Source organism: Tachyglossus aculeatus, chromosome 21 (genome assembly GCF_015852505.1).
Source record: "Tachyglossus aculeatus isolate mTacAcu1 chromosome 21, mTacAcu1.pri, whole genome shotgun sequence".
In the NCBI taxonomy this organism is placed as follows: Eukaryota; Metazoa; Chordata; class Mammalia; order Monotremata; family Tachyglossidae; genus Tachyglossus; species Tachyglossus aculeatus.
The window spans coordinates 2,607,118-2,622,226 of record NC_052086.1 but is presented as its reverse complement, the minus strand read 5'-3'; the positions used below and the strand labels follow the sequence as shown (position 1 = coordinate 2,622,226).

The window sequence follows — 15,109 nt, the reverse complement described above, 5'->3', positions numbered from 1 at the left end:
AGGTCACACAGCGGACACGGCAGAGCCGGGATTCGAACCCATGACCTCTGGCTCCAAAGCCCGGGCTCTTACCACTGCAGTGACCCGTTTTATGGCATTTGTTAAGCGCTTACTATGTGCAAAGCACTGGGGGATCTACAAGGCGATCGGGTTGTCCCACGGGGGGCTCACAGTCTTAATCCCCATTTTACAGGCGAGGTGACTGAGGCTCAGAGAAGTTAGGTGACTTGCCCAAGGTCACACAGCGGACGCGGCAGAGCCGGGATTCGAACCCATGACCTCTGGCTCCAAAGCCCGTGACCCGACGCTTTTTTTTTATGGCGTTTGTTAAGCGCTTACTATGTGCAAAGCACTGGGGGATCTACAAGGCGATCGGGTTGTCCCACGGGGGGCTCACAGTCTTGATCCCCCTTTTACAGGCGAGGTGACTGAGGCTCAGAGAAGTTAGGTGACTTGCCCAAGGTCACACAGCAGACACGGCAGAGCCGGGATTCGAACCCATGACCTCTGGCTCCAAAGCCCGTGACCCGACGCTTTTTTTTATGGCGTTTGTTAAGCGCTTACTATGTGCAAAGCACTGGGGGATACAAGGCGATCGGGTTGTCCCACGTGGGGCTCACAGTCTTAATCCCCCTTTTACAGACGAGGTGACTGAGGCTCAGAGAAGTTAGGTGACTTGCCCAAGGTCACACAGCGGACGCGGCAGAGCCGGGATTCGAACCCATGACCTCTGGCTCCAAAGCCCGGGCTCTTACCACTGAGCCACGCTGCAGTGACCCGACGCTTTTTTTTTTTAAATGGCGTTTGTTAAGCGCTTACTATGTGCAAAGCACTGTTCTAAGCACTGGGGGATACAAGGCGATCAGGTTGTCCCACGTGGGGCTCACAGTCTTAATCCCCATTTTACAGACGAGGTGACTGAGGCTCAGAGAAGTTAGGTGGCTTGCCCAAGGTCACACAGCGGACACGGCAGAGCCGGGATTCGAACCCATGACCTCTGGCTCCAAAGCCCGGGCTCTTACCACTGAGCCACGCTGCTTCCCTGAGCAGTGTTTCTTCTTGCTGCCGTTGGGCCGGGGCCGGCCCTATCTGTTGGACGCCCCGGGCGCACGCAGTAGGCGCTCCGTAAAGACGGTGGAATCAGTGGATGATCAATAAAGACGAATCATCATCAATCGTATTTATTGAGCGCTTACTACGGGCAGAGCACTGTACTAAGCGCTTGGAGGCTTTCGTGTAAAGACAGTGGAATCGATGAATGATCAATAAAGACGCATGAATGGAGGCTTTCTTGTAAAGACAGTGGAATCGATGAATGATCAATAAAGACGAATGAATGGAGGCTTTCTTGTAAAGACAGTGGAATCGATGAATGATCAATAAAGACGAAGGAATGGAGGCTTTCTTGTAAAGACGGTGGAATCGATGAATGATCAATAAAGACGAATGAATGGAGGCTTTCTTGTAAAGACAGTGGAATCGGTGAATGATCAATAAAGACGAATGAATGGAGACTTTCTTGTAAAGACAGTGGAATCGGTGAATGATCAATAAAGACGAATGAATGGAGACTTTCTTGTAAAGACAGTGGAATCGATGAATGATCAATAAAGACGAAGGAATGGAGGCTTTCTTGTAAAGACGGTGGAATCGATGAATGATCAATAAAGACGAAGGAATGGAGGCTTTCTTGTAAAGACGGTGGAATCGATGAATGATCAATAAAGACGAATGAATGGAGGCTTTCTTGTAAAGACAGTGGAATCGGTGAATGATCAATAAAGACGAATGAATGGAGACTTTCTTGTAAAGACAGTGGAGTCGATGAATGATCAATAAAGACGCATGAATGGAGGCTTTCTTGTAAAGACAGTGGAATCGATGAATGATCAATAAAGACGAAGGAATGGAGGCTTTCTTGTAAAGACGGTGGAATCGATGAATGATCAATAAAGACGAATGAATGGAGGCTTTCTTGTAAAGACAGTGGAATCGGTGAATGATCAATAAAGACGAATGAATGGAGACTTTCTTGTAAAGACAGTGGAGTCGATGAATGATCAATGAAGACGAATGAATGGAGGCTTTCTTGGAAGGACGGCACGCTGTTTGTTAGGTAGGGACCGTCCCTATCTTTTGGACTCCCCAGGCGCTCAGTACGGTGCCCCGCACGCAGTAAGCGCTCCGTAAAGACGATGGAATCAATAAATGATCAATAAAGACGAATGAATGGAGGCTTTCTTGGAAGGACGGCCCGCTGTTGGGGAGGGACCGTCTCTATGTGTTGGACTCCCCAAGCGCTCAGTACAGTGCCCCGCACACAGTAAGCGCTCGATAAAGACGATGGAATGAATCAATCAATCGATCAATCGTATTTATTGAGCTCTTACTGTGTGCAGAGCACTGGCTTTCTTGGAAGGACGGCCCGCCGTTGGGTAGGGACCGTCCCTACCTTTTGGACTCCCCAGGTGCTCAGTGCGGTGCTCCGCACGCAGTAAGCGCTCCGTAAAGACGATGGAATCAATGAATGATCAATAAAGACGAATGAATGGAGGCTTTCTTGGAAGGACGGCCCGCCGTTGGGTAGGGACAGTCTCTATGTGTTGGACTCCCCAAGCGCTCAGTACAGTGGTCCGCACGCAGTAAGCGCTCAATAAAGACGATGGAATGAATGAATGAATGAATGAATGAATGCTTTCTTGGAAGGACAGCCCGCTGTTGGGTAGGGTCGTCTCTATCTGTTGGACTCCCCAAGCGCTCAGTACGGTGCTCCACACGCAGTAAGCGCTCAATAAAGACGATGGAATCAATGAATGATCAATAAAGACAAGTGAATGGAGGCTTTCTTGGTAGGACAGCCCTCTGTTGGGTAGGGACCGCCTCTATCTGTTGCCCACTTGGACTTCCCAAGTGCTCAGTACAGTGCTCTGCACACAGTAAGCGCTCAATAAATGATGATGACATTTATTAAGCGCTTACTATGTGCGAAGCACTATTCTAAGCGCTGGGGAGGTTACAAGGTGAGCAGGTTATCCCATGGGGGGCTCACAGTCTTCATCCCCATTTTACAGGTGAGGGAACTGAGGCCCAGAGAAGTGAAGTGACTTGCCCAAAGTCACCCAGCTGACAATTGGCGGAGCCGGGATTTGAACTCATGACCTCTGACTCCAAAGCCCGGGCTCTTTCCACCGAGCCACGCTGCTTCTCAAGACGATGGAGTGAATGAATGGAGGCTTTCTTGAAAGGACAGCCCGCCGTTGGGGAGGGACCGTTTCTATCTGTTGCCCACTTGGACTTCCCAAGCGCTTAGTACGGTGCTCTGCACGCAGTAAGCGCTCAATAAAGTCGATGGAATGAATGAATGAATGAATGGAGGCTTTTTTTGAAGGACAGTCCGCTGTTGGGTAGGGACTGTCTCTATCTGTTGCCCACTTGGACTTCCCAAGCGCTTAGTACGGTGCTCTGCACACAGTAAGCGCTCAATAAATACAATTGAATAAATGAAGGCTTTCTTGAAAGGACAGCCCGCTGTTGGGTAGGGACCGTCTCTATCTGTTGCCCACTTGGACTTCCCAAGCGCTTAGTAGGGTGCTCTGCACACAGTAAGCGCTCAATAAAGACGATGGAATGAATGAATGAAAGGACAGGGCCTCGGCGACTGAAAGGGGGCTGGAGCAGACGCCTCCCATCCAGGCCCGCAGCTCCGGACCCCCATATCCATCCCTCGCCCCTCTTGTCTTTCCCCCACTCTGGGACATCCCAGAGGGACAGACCGGGAGCAGGGGGACCCAAACTCAAGGATTTTTTGTCCGCCGATCGCCTTGGAGATTCATTCAATCCTATTTATTCCATTCCATCGTATTTATTGAGCGCTTATTGGGTGCAGAGCGCCTGGAGATGCTTGCTGGTCTTGACTCTCAGTTTGCACAGAACTGGGTTGGGAAGGGGCGAGGTGCAAGGGAAGGGGCGAGGTGCGAGGGAAGGGGTTAAACTTTCATCCATTCTATTTGTTGAGCGCTTAACTGTGTGCAGAGCACTGGGAAAGTACAATTTGGCAAAATACAGAGACAATTTCTACCCAACAACGGGCTCACAGTCTAGAAGGGGGAGACAGACGACAAAACCTCCCCATCCCCCCCGTCTTACCTCCTTCTCCTCCCCACAGCACCTGTATATAATAATAATAATAATAATAATAATAATAATAATGGCATTTATTAAGCGCTTACTATGTGCAAAGCACTGTTCTAAGCGCTGGGGAGTTTACAAGGTGATCGGGTTGTCCCACGTGGGGCTCACAGTCTTAATCCCCACTTTACAGATGAGGGAACTGAGGCCCAGAGAAGTTAACCTCTCCCCCTCCCCCTCGTCTCCCTCTCCATACCCCCCGATCTTACCTCCTTCCCTTCCCCACAGCACCTGTATATATGTTTGTGCATATTTATTACTCTATTTATTTTACTTGTACATATCTATTCTATTTATTTTATTTTGTTAGTATGTTTGGTTTTGTTCTCTGTCTCCCCCTTTTAGACTGTGAGCCCACTGTTGGGTAGGGACTGTCTCTATACGTTGCCAACTGGGACTTCCCAAGCATTTAGTACAGTGCTCTGCACACAGTAAGCGCTCAATAAATACAATTGATTGATTGATTGATTAATCCCCATTTTACAGATGAGGGAACTGAGGCCCAGAGAAGTTAAGTGACCTGCCCAAAGCCACCCAGCTGACAAGTGGCGGAGGCGGGATTTGAACCGATGACCTCTGGCTCCAAACCCCGGGCTCTTTCCACTGAGCCACGCTGCTTCCAACTATATTCCATATATATATATACAAGTAAAATAGCGTAATAAATAACACACACACATATTATATATATATATAACACACACATATATTATATATAATATATATATATAATATATGTGTGTGTGTTTGTACATATTTATCACGCTATTTTACTTGTACATATTCTATTTATTTTATTTTGTTAATATGTTTTGTTTTGCTGTCCGTCTCCCCCTTCTAGCCTGTGCGCCCGCTGTTGGGTAGGGACCGTCCCTATCTGTTGCCAGCTTGGACTTCCCAAGCGCTTAGTCCAGTGCTCTGCACACAGTAAGCGCTCAATCAATCAATCAATCAATCAATCGTACTTATTGAGCGCTTACTATGTGCAGAGCACTGTACTAAGCGCTTGGGAAGTACAAATTGGCATCACATACAGACAGTCCCTACCCAACAGTGGGCTCACAGTCTAAAAGGGGGAGACAGAGAACAGAACCAAACATACCAACAAAATAAAATAAAATAAAATAAAATACGCTCAATAAATACGATTGAATGAATGAAAACCAAACAAGCGGACAGGTAAACCCCACCGAGCCTCCTGGGAAAGCCTTCGGGGGGATCTGGGGAGGGGGGTTAATATGAGATGGAGCCCCCCGTTTTCCCCTAAATTAGGGTGAAAGGGGGATCATTGCTCCTTGAGGCAGGCTGGGAGGAAATCTACAACTGGCTGCTTTTAAGAAGCAGCGTGGCTCAGTGGAAAGAGCCCGGGCTTTGGAGACAGAGGTCATGGGTTCAAATCCCAGCTCCGCCAATTGTCAGCTGTGTGACTTTGGGCAAGTCACTCCACTTCTCTGTGCCTCAGTTACCTCATCTGTAAAATGGGGATTAAGACTGTGACCCCCCCCGTGGGACAACCCGATCGCCTTGTAACCTCCCCAGCGTTTAGAACAGTGCTTTGCACATAGTAAGCGCTTAATAAATGCCATTAAAAGAACTGTGAGCCCCTCGTGGAGCAGGGATTGGATCCAATCTGATCAATCAATCAATCAAACGTATTTATTGAGCGCTTACTGTGTGCAGAGCACTGTACTAAGCGCTTGGGAAGTACAAGTTGGCAACATATACAGACAGTCCCTACCCAACTGTGGGTTCACAGTCTAGAGAAACTTAATCGTATTTATTGAGCGCTTACTGTGTGCAGAGCACTGTACTAAGCGCTTGGGAAGTCCAAGTTGGCAACATATAGAGACAGTCCCTACCCAACAGTGGGTTCACAGTTTAAAAGGGGGAGACAGAGAACAAAACCAAACATACTAACAAAATAAAATAAATAGAATAGATATGTACAAGTAAAATAAATAAATAAATAGAGTAATAAATATGTACAAACATATATACAGGTGCTGTAGGGAAGGGAAGGAGGTAAGATGGGGGGGATGGAGAGGGGGACGATGACCTTGTATCTACCCCAGCACTTAGAACAGTGCTTGGCACATACTAAGCGCTTAAGATATACCATCATTATTATTATCAGGCATCATTACCCCTTTTTTTTTAACTGGGTGAGGTGACAGAGGCTCAGATAGGTGCAGTGACTGGCCTGAGGTGGCCCAGCAGGCTGCAGGCAGGATTGTAACTCAGGGCTTTTGATCCCCAGACTCTGCCCTTTCTTTTAGGCAAAGCTGTCTCCTTTAAAGCCCCTAAGGCTTGAAGGCGGCAGAGGGCAGGGTGAAGGAGGGCTGTGCACACAGTAAGCGCTCAATAAATAGGATTGAATGAATGAATGAATGAATGAGGGCAGAACCACCCGCAGAAGCACCTGTTTCCGAGGTGGCCGGAAAAAGCCGAGCTGCGGCGGAAACAGCCGAGCGCAGCGCCCCCTGCCGCTCCCCCCGCCGCACTCCACCGTCCGGAGATTGCCGAGCTGCTGGGGGCGGGGCTCGCTCGCCCCGGGTCCCTCCCTGGCCGGAAAGAGCCGAGCTGTGGCGGAAACAGCCGAGCGCAGCGCCCCCTGCCGCTCCCCCCGCCGCACTCCACCGTCCGGAGATTGCCGAGCTGATGGGGGCGGGGCTCGCTCGCCCCGGGTCCCGCCCTGGCCGGAAAGAGCCGAGCTGCGGCGGAAACTGCCGAGCGCAGCGCCCCCTGCCGCTCCCCCTGCCGCACTCCACCGTCCGGAGATTGCCGAGCTGCTGGGGGCGGGGCTCGCTCGCCCCGAGTCCCTCCCTGGCCGGAAAGAGCCGAGCTGCGGCGGAAACAGCCGAACGCAGCGCCCCCTGCCGCCCCCCCCGCCGAACTCCACCCTCCGCTCGCTCTGGGAGTCAAGGCCCTGGGTTGTTTTTTTAAAAAATGGCATTTATAATAATAATAATGTTGGTATTTGAACCAACATTATTTAAGAGAAGCAGCTTGGCTCAGTGGAAAGAGCGCGGGCTTGGGAGTCAGAGGTCATGGGTTCGAATCCCGCCTCCCCCACATGTCTGCTGTGTGACCTTGGGTAAGTCACTTCACTTCTCTGTGCCTGAGTTCCCTCATCTGTAAAATGGGGATTAATACTGTGAGCCCCACATGGGACAACCTCATCTCCTTGTGTTCCCCCCAGCGCTTAGAACAGTGCTTTGCACATAGTAAGCGCTTAACAAATACCAACATTATTATTTATTCATTCATTCATTCATTCAATCGTATTTATTGAGCGCTTGCTGTGTGCAGAGCACTGTACTGAGCGCTTGGGAAATACAAGTTGGCAACATCTAGAGACGGTCCCTACCCAACAGTGGGCTCACAGTCTAGAAGGGGGAGACAGAGGGCAAAACAAAACATATTAACAAAATAAAATAAATAGAATAAATATGTACAAATAAAATAAATAGAGTAATAAATACATGCAAACATATATACATATATACAGGTGCTGTGGGGAGGGGAAGGAGGTATTTATTAAGTGCTTACTATGTGCAAAGCACTGTTCTAAGCGCTGGGGAGGTTCGGCCACCTGTCTGCCATGTGACCTTGGGCAATTCATTTTACTTCCCTGAGCCTAACTTACCTCATATGTAAAATAGGGATTGATACTGGAAGCTGTATGAGGGACTCAGGGCTCTTCATTTTTTTTTTTTGTAGTCAGTGGTGGTTAAGGTATTTATTAAGTTCTTACTATGTGTCAAGAATAAGGAAGCCGCGGGGCCTAGTGGAAAGAGCGCAGGCCCGAGAGTCAGAGGATCTGGATTCTAATGCTGCCTCTGTCACTTGTTTGCTGTGTGACCTTTGGCAAGTCATTTCACTTCTCTGGGCCTCAATTCCCTCATCTATAAAATGGGGAATGAGACTGTGAGCCGCACGTGGGACCACTTGATAACCTTGTATCCCGCCGGCTCAGAGCCTAGAACAAATACCACCATCATTATTATTATTATATATCATAAATATCATAATCCTTATTATTAGAGAAGCAGCGTGGCTCACTGGAAAGAGCCCGGGCTTTGGAGTCAGAGGTCATGGGTTCAAATCCCCTTTCTGCCAATTGTCAGCTGTGTGACTTTGGGTAAGTCACTTCACTTTTCTGGGCCTCAGTGACCTCATCTGTAAAATGGGGATTAAGACTTTGAGCCCCCCGTGGGACAACCCGATCACCTTGTAACCTCCCCAGCGCTTAGAACAGTGCTTTGCACATAGTAAGACATTAATAAATGTCATTATTATTAATATTGTCCTTATTATTATCCTCCCTCACGTGGCTCCGCCCATCCACACTTGGTGCCTCCCATCTCCCCGCCCATCGCGCCTCACATCTCCCTGCCCATCGCGCCTCAGATCTTCCCGCCCATCGCTCCTCCCATCTTCCCTCCCACCGCTCCTCCCACCTCCCCGCCCATCGCTCCTCCCATCTTCCCGTCCATCGCGCTTCACATCTTCCCGCCCATCGCGCCTCAGATCTTCCCTCCCATGGCACCTCCCATGTTCCCGCCCATCGCTCCTCCCATCTTCCCTCCCATCGCGCCTCAGATGTTCCCGCCCATTGCTCCTCCCATCTTCCCTCCCATCGCTCCTTCCATCTTCCCGCCCATCGCCTCAGATCTTCCCGCCCATCACTCCTCCCATCTTCCTGTCCATCGCTCCTCAGATCTTCCCGCCCCTCTTCCCTCCCATCGCGCCTCAGATCTTCCCGCCCATCTTCCCTCCCATCGCGCCTCAGATCTTCCCGCCCATCTTCCCTCCCACCTCACCTCAGGTCTTCCCGCCCATCGCACCTCCCATCTTCTGGCCCGTCGCACTTCAGATCTTCCCGCCCATTTTCCCACCCATCGCGCCTCAGATCTTCCCGCCCATCGCGCCTCAGATCTTCCCGCCCATCGCCTCTCCCATCTCCCCGCCCATTTTCCCACCCATCGCACCTCCCATCTTCTGGCCCGTCGCACTTCAGATCTTCCCGCCCATCTTCCCGCCCATCGCCCCTCCCATCTTGCCTCAGATCTTCCCGCCCATGGCGCCTCCCATCTCCTGGCCCGTCTCACTTCAGATCTTCCCGCCCATTTTCCCACCCATCGCTCCTCCCATCTTCCCTCCCATCGCGCTTCAGATCTTCCCGCCCATCGCCCCTCCCACCTCCCCGCTGATCTTCCCTCCCATCATCATCATCAATCGTATTTATTGAGCGCTTACTATGTGCAGAGCACTGTACTAAGCGCTTGGGAAGTACACCTCAGATCTTCCCGCCCATTTTCCCTCCCACCGCTCCACCCATCTTCCCTCCCATCGCTCCTCCCATCTTCCCTCCCATCGCGCCTCAGATCTTCCCGCCCATCGCGCCTCCCATCTTCTCGCCCGTCGCTCTTCAGATCTTCCCGCCCATCTTCCCTCCCATCGCGCCTCAGATCTTCCCGCCCATCTTGCCTCAGATCTTCCCGCCCATGGCACCTCCCATCTTCTGGCCCGTCGCCCTTCAGATCTTCCCGCCCATTTTCCCTCCCATCGCTCCTCCCACCTTCCCTCCCATCGCGCCTCAGATCTTCCCGCCCATCTTCCCTCCCATCGCCTCAGGTCTTCCCGCCCATCGCTCCTCCCACCTTCCCTCCCATCGCTCCTCAGATCTTCCCGCCCATCTTCCCTCCCATCGCCTCAGGTCTTCCCGCCCATCGCTCCTCCTATCTTCCTGTCCATCGCGCCTCAGATCTTCCCGCCCATCTTCCCTCCCATCGCGCCTCAGATCTCCCCGCCCATCTTCCCACCCATCGCGCCTCAGGTCTTCCCGCCCATATTCCCGCCCATTTTCCCTCCCGGAAGTGGGCGGGAAAAGGCTGACTTCCGCTGGGCAGGTGACAGCCCGGGCTGGCGGGCGGGCCTCAGGCTGAGGAGGAGGAGGCTGAGGAGAAGGAGGAGGAGGCTGAGGAGAAGGAGGAGGAGGCCGTGGTCGCCGACATCTTGCCCGTGGAGCCTCCCCTTCCCCGACCTTTCCTGGTGAGCTTGAGGCGCCGGGCCGAGGTCATGGCGGGCCCTCCGTGGGGGGAGGCCGGCCTCCGGGGTCAAAGGTCACGGGCAGAACGGGGCCACAGCGAAGGCAGCCGACGAGTCTGTCACCCCTCTCGTCATAATAATAATAATAATCAATCAATCAGTCATATTTATTGAGCCCTTACTGTGTGCAGAGCACTGGACTAGGCGCTTGGGAAGTACAAGTTACAAGTACAAGGGCCACAGCGAAGGCAGCCGACGAGTCTGTCACCCTTCTCGTCATAATAATAATAATCAATCAATCGTATTTATTGAGCCCTTACTGTGTGCAGAGCACTGGACTAAGCGCTTGGGAAGTACAAGTTACAAGTACAAGGGCCACAGCGAAGGCAGCCGACGAGTCTGTCACCCCTCTCGTCATAATAATAATCAATCAGTCGTATTTATTGAGCCCTTACTGTGTGCAGAGCACTGGACTAGGCGCTTGGGAAGTACAAGTTACAAGTACAAGGGCCACAGCGAAGGCAGCCGACGAGTCTGTCACCCTTCTCGTCATAATAATAATAATCAATCAATCGTATTTATTGAACCCTTACTGTGTGCAGAGCACTGTACTAGGCGCTTGGGAAGTACAAGTTACAAGTACAAGGGCCACAGCGAAGGCAGCCGACGAGTCTGTCACCCTTCTCGTCATAATAATAATAATCAATCAATCGTATTTATTGAGCCCTTACTGTGTGCAGAGCACTGGACTAAGCGCTTGGGAAGTACAAGTTACAAGTACAGGGGCCACAGGGAAGGCAACCGACGAGTCTGTCACCCCTCTCGTCATAATAATAATCATGACGGCATTTATTAAGCGCTTACCATGTGCAAAGCGCTGTTCTGATAATAATGGTGGCGTTTATTAAGCGCTTACTATGTGCAAAGCACTGTTCTAAGCGCCGGGGAGGTTACAAGGTGATCAGGTGGTCCCACGGGGGGCTCACAGTCTTCATCCCCATTTGACAGATGATGGAACTGAGGTCCAGAGAAGTCAAGTGACTTGCCCAAAGTCACCCAGCTGACAGTTGGCGGAGCCGGGATTTGAACTCATGACCTCTGGCTGCAAAGCCCGTTACCCTTTCCACTGAACCACTCTGCTTCTCTACTAAGCGCTTGGGAAGTACAAGCTACAAGTACAAGGGCCACAGGGAAGGCAGCCAACAAGTCTGTCACCCCTCTCGTCATAATAATAATAATAATAATAATAATCCTGATGGCATTTATTAAGCGCTTACCATGTGCAAAGCTCTGTTCTAATAATAATGGTGGCATTTTATTAAGCGCTTACTAGGTTCCAAGCACCGTTCTAAGCGCGGGGGAGGTTACAAGGTGATCAGATTCTCCCACGGGGGGCTCACAGTCTTCGTCCCCATTTTACAGAGGAGGGAACTGAGGCACAGAGAAGTCAAGTGACTTTCCCAAAGTCACCCAGCTGACAATTGGCGGAGCTGGGATTTGAACCCATGACCTCTGACTCCAAAGCCTGGGCCCTTTCCACTGAGCCATGCTACTTCTCTGCTGCTGCCTCTAAGCACTGGGGAAGTTACATATGTTTGTACATATTTATTACTCTATTTATTATTACTCTGTTTATTTATTACTCTATTTGTACATATTTATTACTTATTTACTTATTTTACTCGTACGTATCAATCAATCGTATTTATTGAGTGCTTACATGTGCAGAGCACGGTACTAAGCGCTTGGGGAGTACAAGTTGGCAACATATAGAGACAGTCCCTACCCAACAGTGGGCTCACAATCTAGAAGGGGGAGACAGAGAACAAAACCAAACATACTAACAAAATGAAATAAATAGAATAGATATGTACAAGTAAAATAAATAAATAGAGTAATAAATATGTACAAAGATATACATATATACAGGTTCTGTGTGGAAGGGAAGGAGGTAGGAGAAGGGGGAGAAGGAGACAGAGAACAAAACCAAACCTACTAACAAAATGAAATAGAATAGATAAGTACAAGTAAAATAAATAAATAGAGTAATAAATATGTACAAACATATATACATCTGTACAGGTGCTGTGGGGAAGGGAAGGAGGTAAGATGGGGATGGAAAGGGGGACAAGAGGGAGAGGAAGGAAGGGGCTCAGTCTGGAAAGGCCTCCTGGAGGAGGTGAGCGCTCAGTAGGGCCTTGAAGGGAGGAAGAGATCATGACGGCATTTATTAAGCACTTACCATGTGCAAAGTGCTGTTCTGAGCACTGGGGAGGTTACATATGTTTGTACAGATTTATTACTCTATTTATTTTACTTGTACATATCTATTATATTTATTTTATTTTGTTAATACGTTTGGTTTTGTTCTCTGTCTCCCCCTTCTAGACTGTGAGCCCACTGTTGGGTAGGGACTGTCTCTATATGTTGCCAACTTGGACTTCCCAAGCGCTTAGTACAGTGCTCTGCACACAGTAAGCACTCAATAACGATTGATTGATTGATTACAAGGTGATCAGGTTATCCCACGGGGGGCTCACAGTCTTCACCCCCGTTTACAGATGAGGGAACTGAGGCCCAGAGAAGTTAAGTAGCAGTGCTTTGCACATAGTAAGCGCATAATAAATGCCATCATTATTATTATTAAGTGACTTGCCCAGAGTCACACAGCTGACAAGTGGCAGAGCCGGGGTTTGAACCCATGACCTCTGACTCCAAATAATAATAATAATAATGATAGCATTTATTAAGTGCTTACTATGTGCAAAGCACTGTTCCAAGCACTGGGGGGGAATACAAGGTGATCAGGTTGTCCCACGCGGGGCTCACAGTCTTAATCCCCATTTTACAGATGAGGTAACTGAGGCTCAGAGAAGTTAAGTGACTTGCCAAGGTCACACAGCAGATGTGTGGCGGAGCCAGGATTAGAACCCATGACCTGACTGAGCCCCTTCCTTCCTCTCCCCCTCGTAGCCCTCTCCATCCCCCCATCTTACCTCCTTCCCTTCCCCTCAGCACCTGTATATATGTATATGTGTTTGTACATATTTATTACTCTATTTATTTATTTTACTTGTACATATCTAGTCTATTATATTTTGTTAGTATGTTTGGTTTGGTTCTCTGTCTCCCCTGTTTAGACTGTGAGCCCGCTGTTGGGTAGGGACTGTCTCCATATGTTGCCAACTTGGACTTCCCAAGTGCTTAGTACAGTGCTCTGCACACAGTAAGTGCTCAGTAAATACGATTGATCGATTGATTGACCTCAGACTCCAAAGCCCGTGCTGTTTCCAGTGAGCCATGCTGCTTCAGCCCGGGCTCTTTCCACTGAGCCACGCTGCTTCTCTGGTACTCCCTCGTACTCCCCCACGCGCTCGGCACAATGCTCCGCACACAGTAGGTGCTCAGCAAATACCGTTTAAGGAAGCAGCGTGGCTCAGTGGAAAGAACACGGGCTTTGGAGTCAGGGGTCATGGGTTCTAATCCCGGCTCCGCCACTTAGCTGTGTGACTTTGGGCAAGTCACTTCTCTTTTCTGGGCCTCAGAGAATATAATAGAATAATATTATAATATAATTACAGATATAATTAGAACACTATTTTCTATTCATTTTCTATTTATTTTATTTTGTTAACATGTTTTGTTTTGTTGTCTGTCTCCCCCTTCTAGACTGTGAGCCTGCTGTTGGGTAGGGACCTTCTCTATATGTTGCCAACTTGGACTTCCCAAGCGCTTAGTACAGTGCTCTGCACACAGTAAGCGCTCAATAAATATGATTGAATGAATGAATGAACAGTGCTTTGCACATAGTGAGCACTTAATAAATGCCATTATCATTAATATTGTCCTTATTATTATCCTCCCTCATGTGGCCCCGCCCATCATCCGTCAAACGGCCCCACCCATCCTCACGTGGGACCTCCCATCTCCCAGATAATAATAATATTATCTGTAACAATAATAATAATGATGGTATTTGTTAAGCGCTTACTGTGTGCACAGCACTGTTCTAAGCACTGGGGGGATACAAGGTGATCAGGTTGTCCCACGTGGGGCTCACAGTCCTAATCCCTATTTTACGGATGAGGTCACTGAGGCCCAGAGAAGTGAAGTGACTTACCCAAAGTCACACAGCTGACAATTGGCGGAGCCGGGATTTGAACCCATGACCTCTGACTCCAAAGCCCGGGCTCTTTCCATTGAGCCACGCTGCTTCACTATGGGGATTAAACTGTGAGCTCCCTGTGGGACAACCTGATCACCTTGTAACCTCCCCAGCGTTTAGAACAGTGCTTTGCACATAGTAAGTGCTTAATAAATGCCCTTATTATTATTATTACCGTTGATTGTTTGGTTGATAGATTCTAAAGTCCTGAGTGCAGGGGAAACTGACTACTAACTTGACTGTACTTTCCCGACTGGACACTTTAGATTATAAAATACTTTAATTCCTTTGTACTCTCCCGAGCACCTATTACAGTGCTCTTCGCACAGTAGGTTCTCAGTAAATACTAGTGATTAATCGAGGGAGCCAGCACTTCTTAAGTGCTTAGTACAGTGCTCTGCACACAGTAAGCGCTCAATAAATATGATTGATTGATTCTGGACAGTCCTGAGGGCCCGGTCGTCGAATCGGGACGAGGGGAAATCTGAGGGTAAGTGGCTAGAGCCCGGGCTTGGGAGTCGGAAGGTCATGGGTTCTAATTCCGCCTCTGCCACTTGTCAGCTGTGTGACCTTGGGCAAGTCATTTCACTTCCCTGCGCCTCAGTGACCTCATCTGTCAAGTGGGGAGTGAGAATGTGAGCCCCACGTGGGACACGGACTGTGTCCAACTCGATTTGCTTGTATAATAATGATGGCATTTGTTAA

At 49.4% G+C, this 15,109-nt stretch overlaps 1 protein-coding gene across 3 annotated transcripts in view; it reads left to right on the top strand.

Annotated features, from left to right (window-relative positions):
• The first annotated feature begins 10,149 nt into the window (after positions 1-10,149).
• AP1B1 (adaptor related protein complex 1 subunit beta 1) overlaps positions 10,150-15,109 on the top strand; it is a 60,764-nt gene continuing 55,804 nt past the window's right edge. For all 3 annotated transcript variants that reach the window (XM_038762370.1, XM_038762369.1, XM_038762366.1), the window contains exon 1: positions 10,150-10,242. The gene's annotated coding sequence lies outside the window, so the exon portion shown is untranslated. The remainder of the gene's footprint in view (positions 10,243-15,109) is intronic.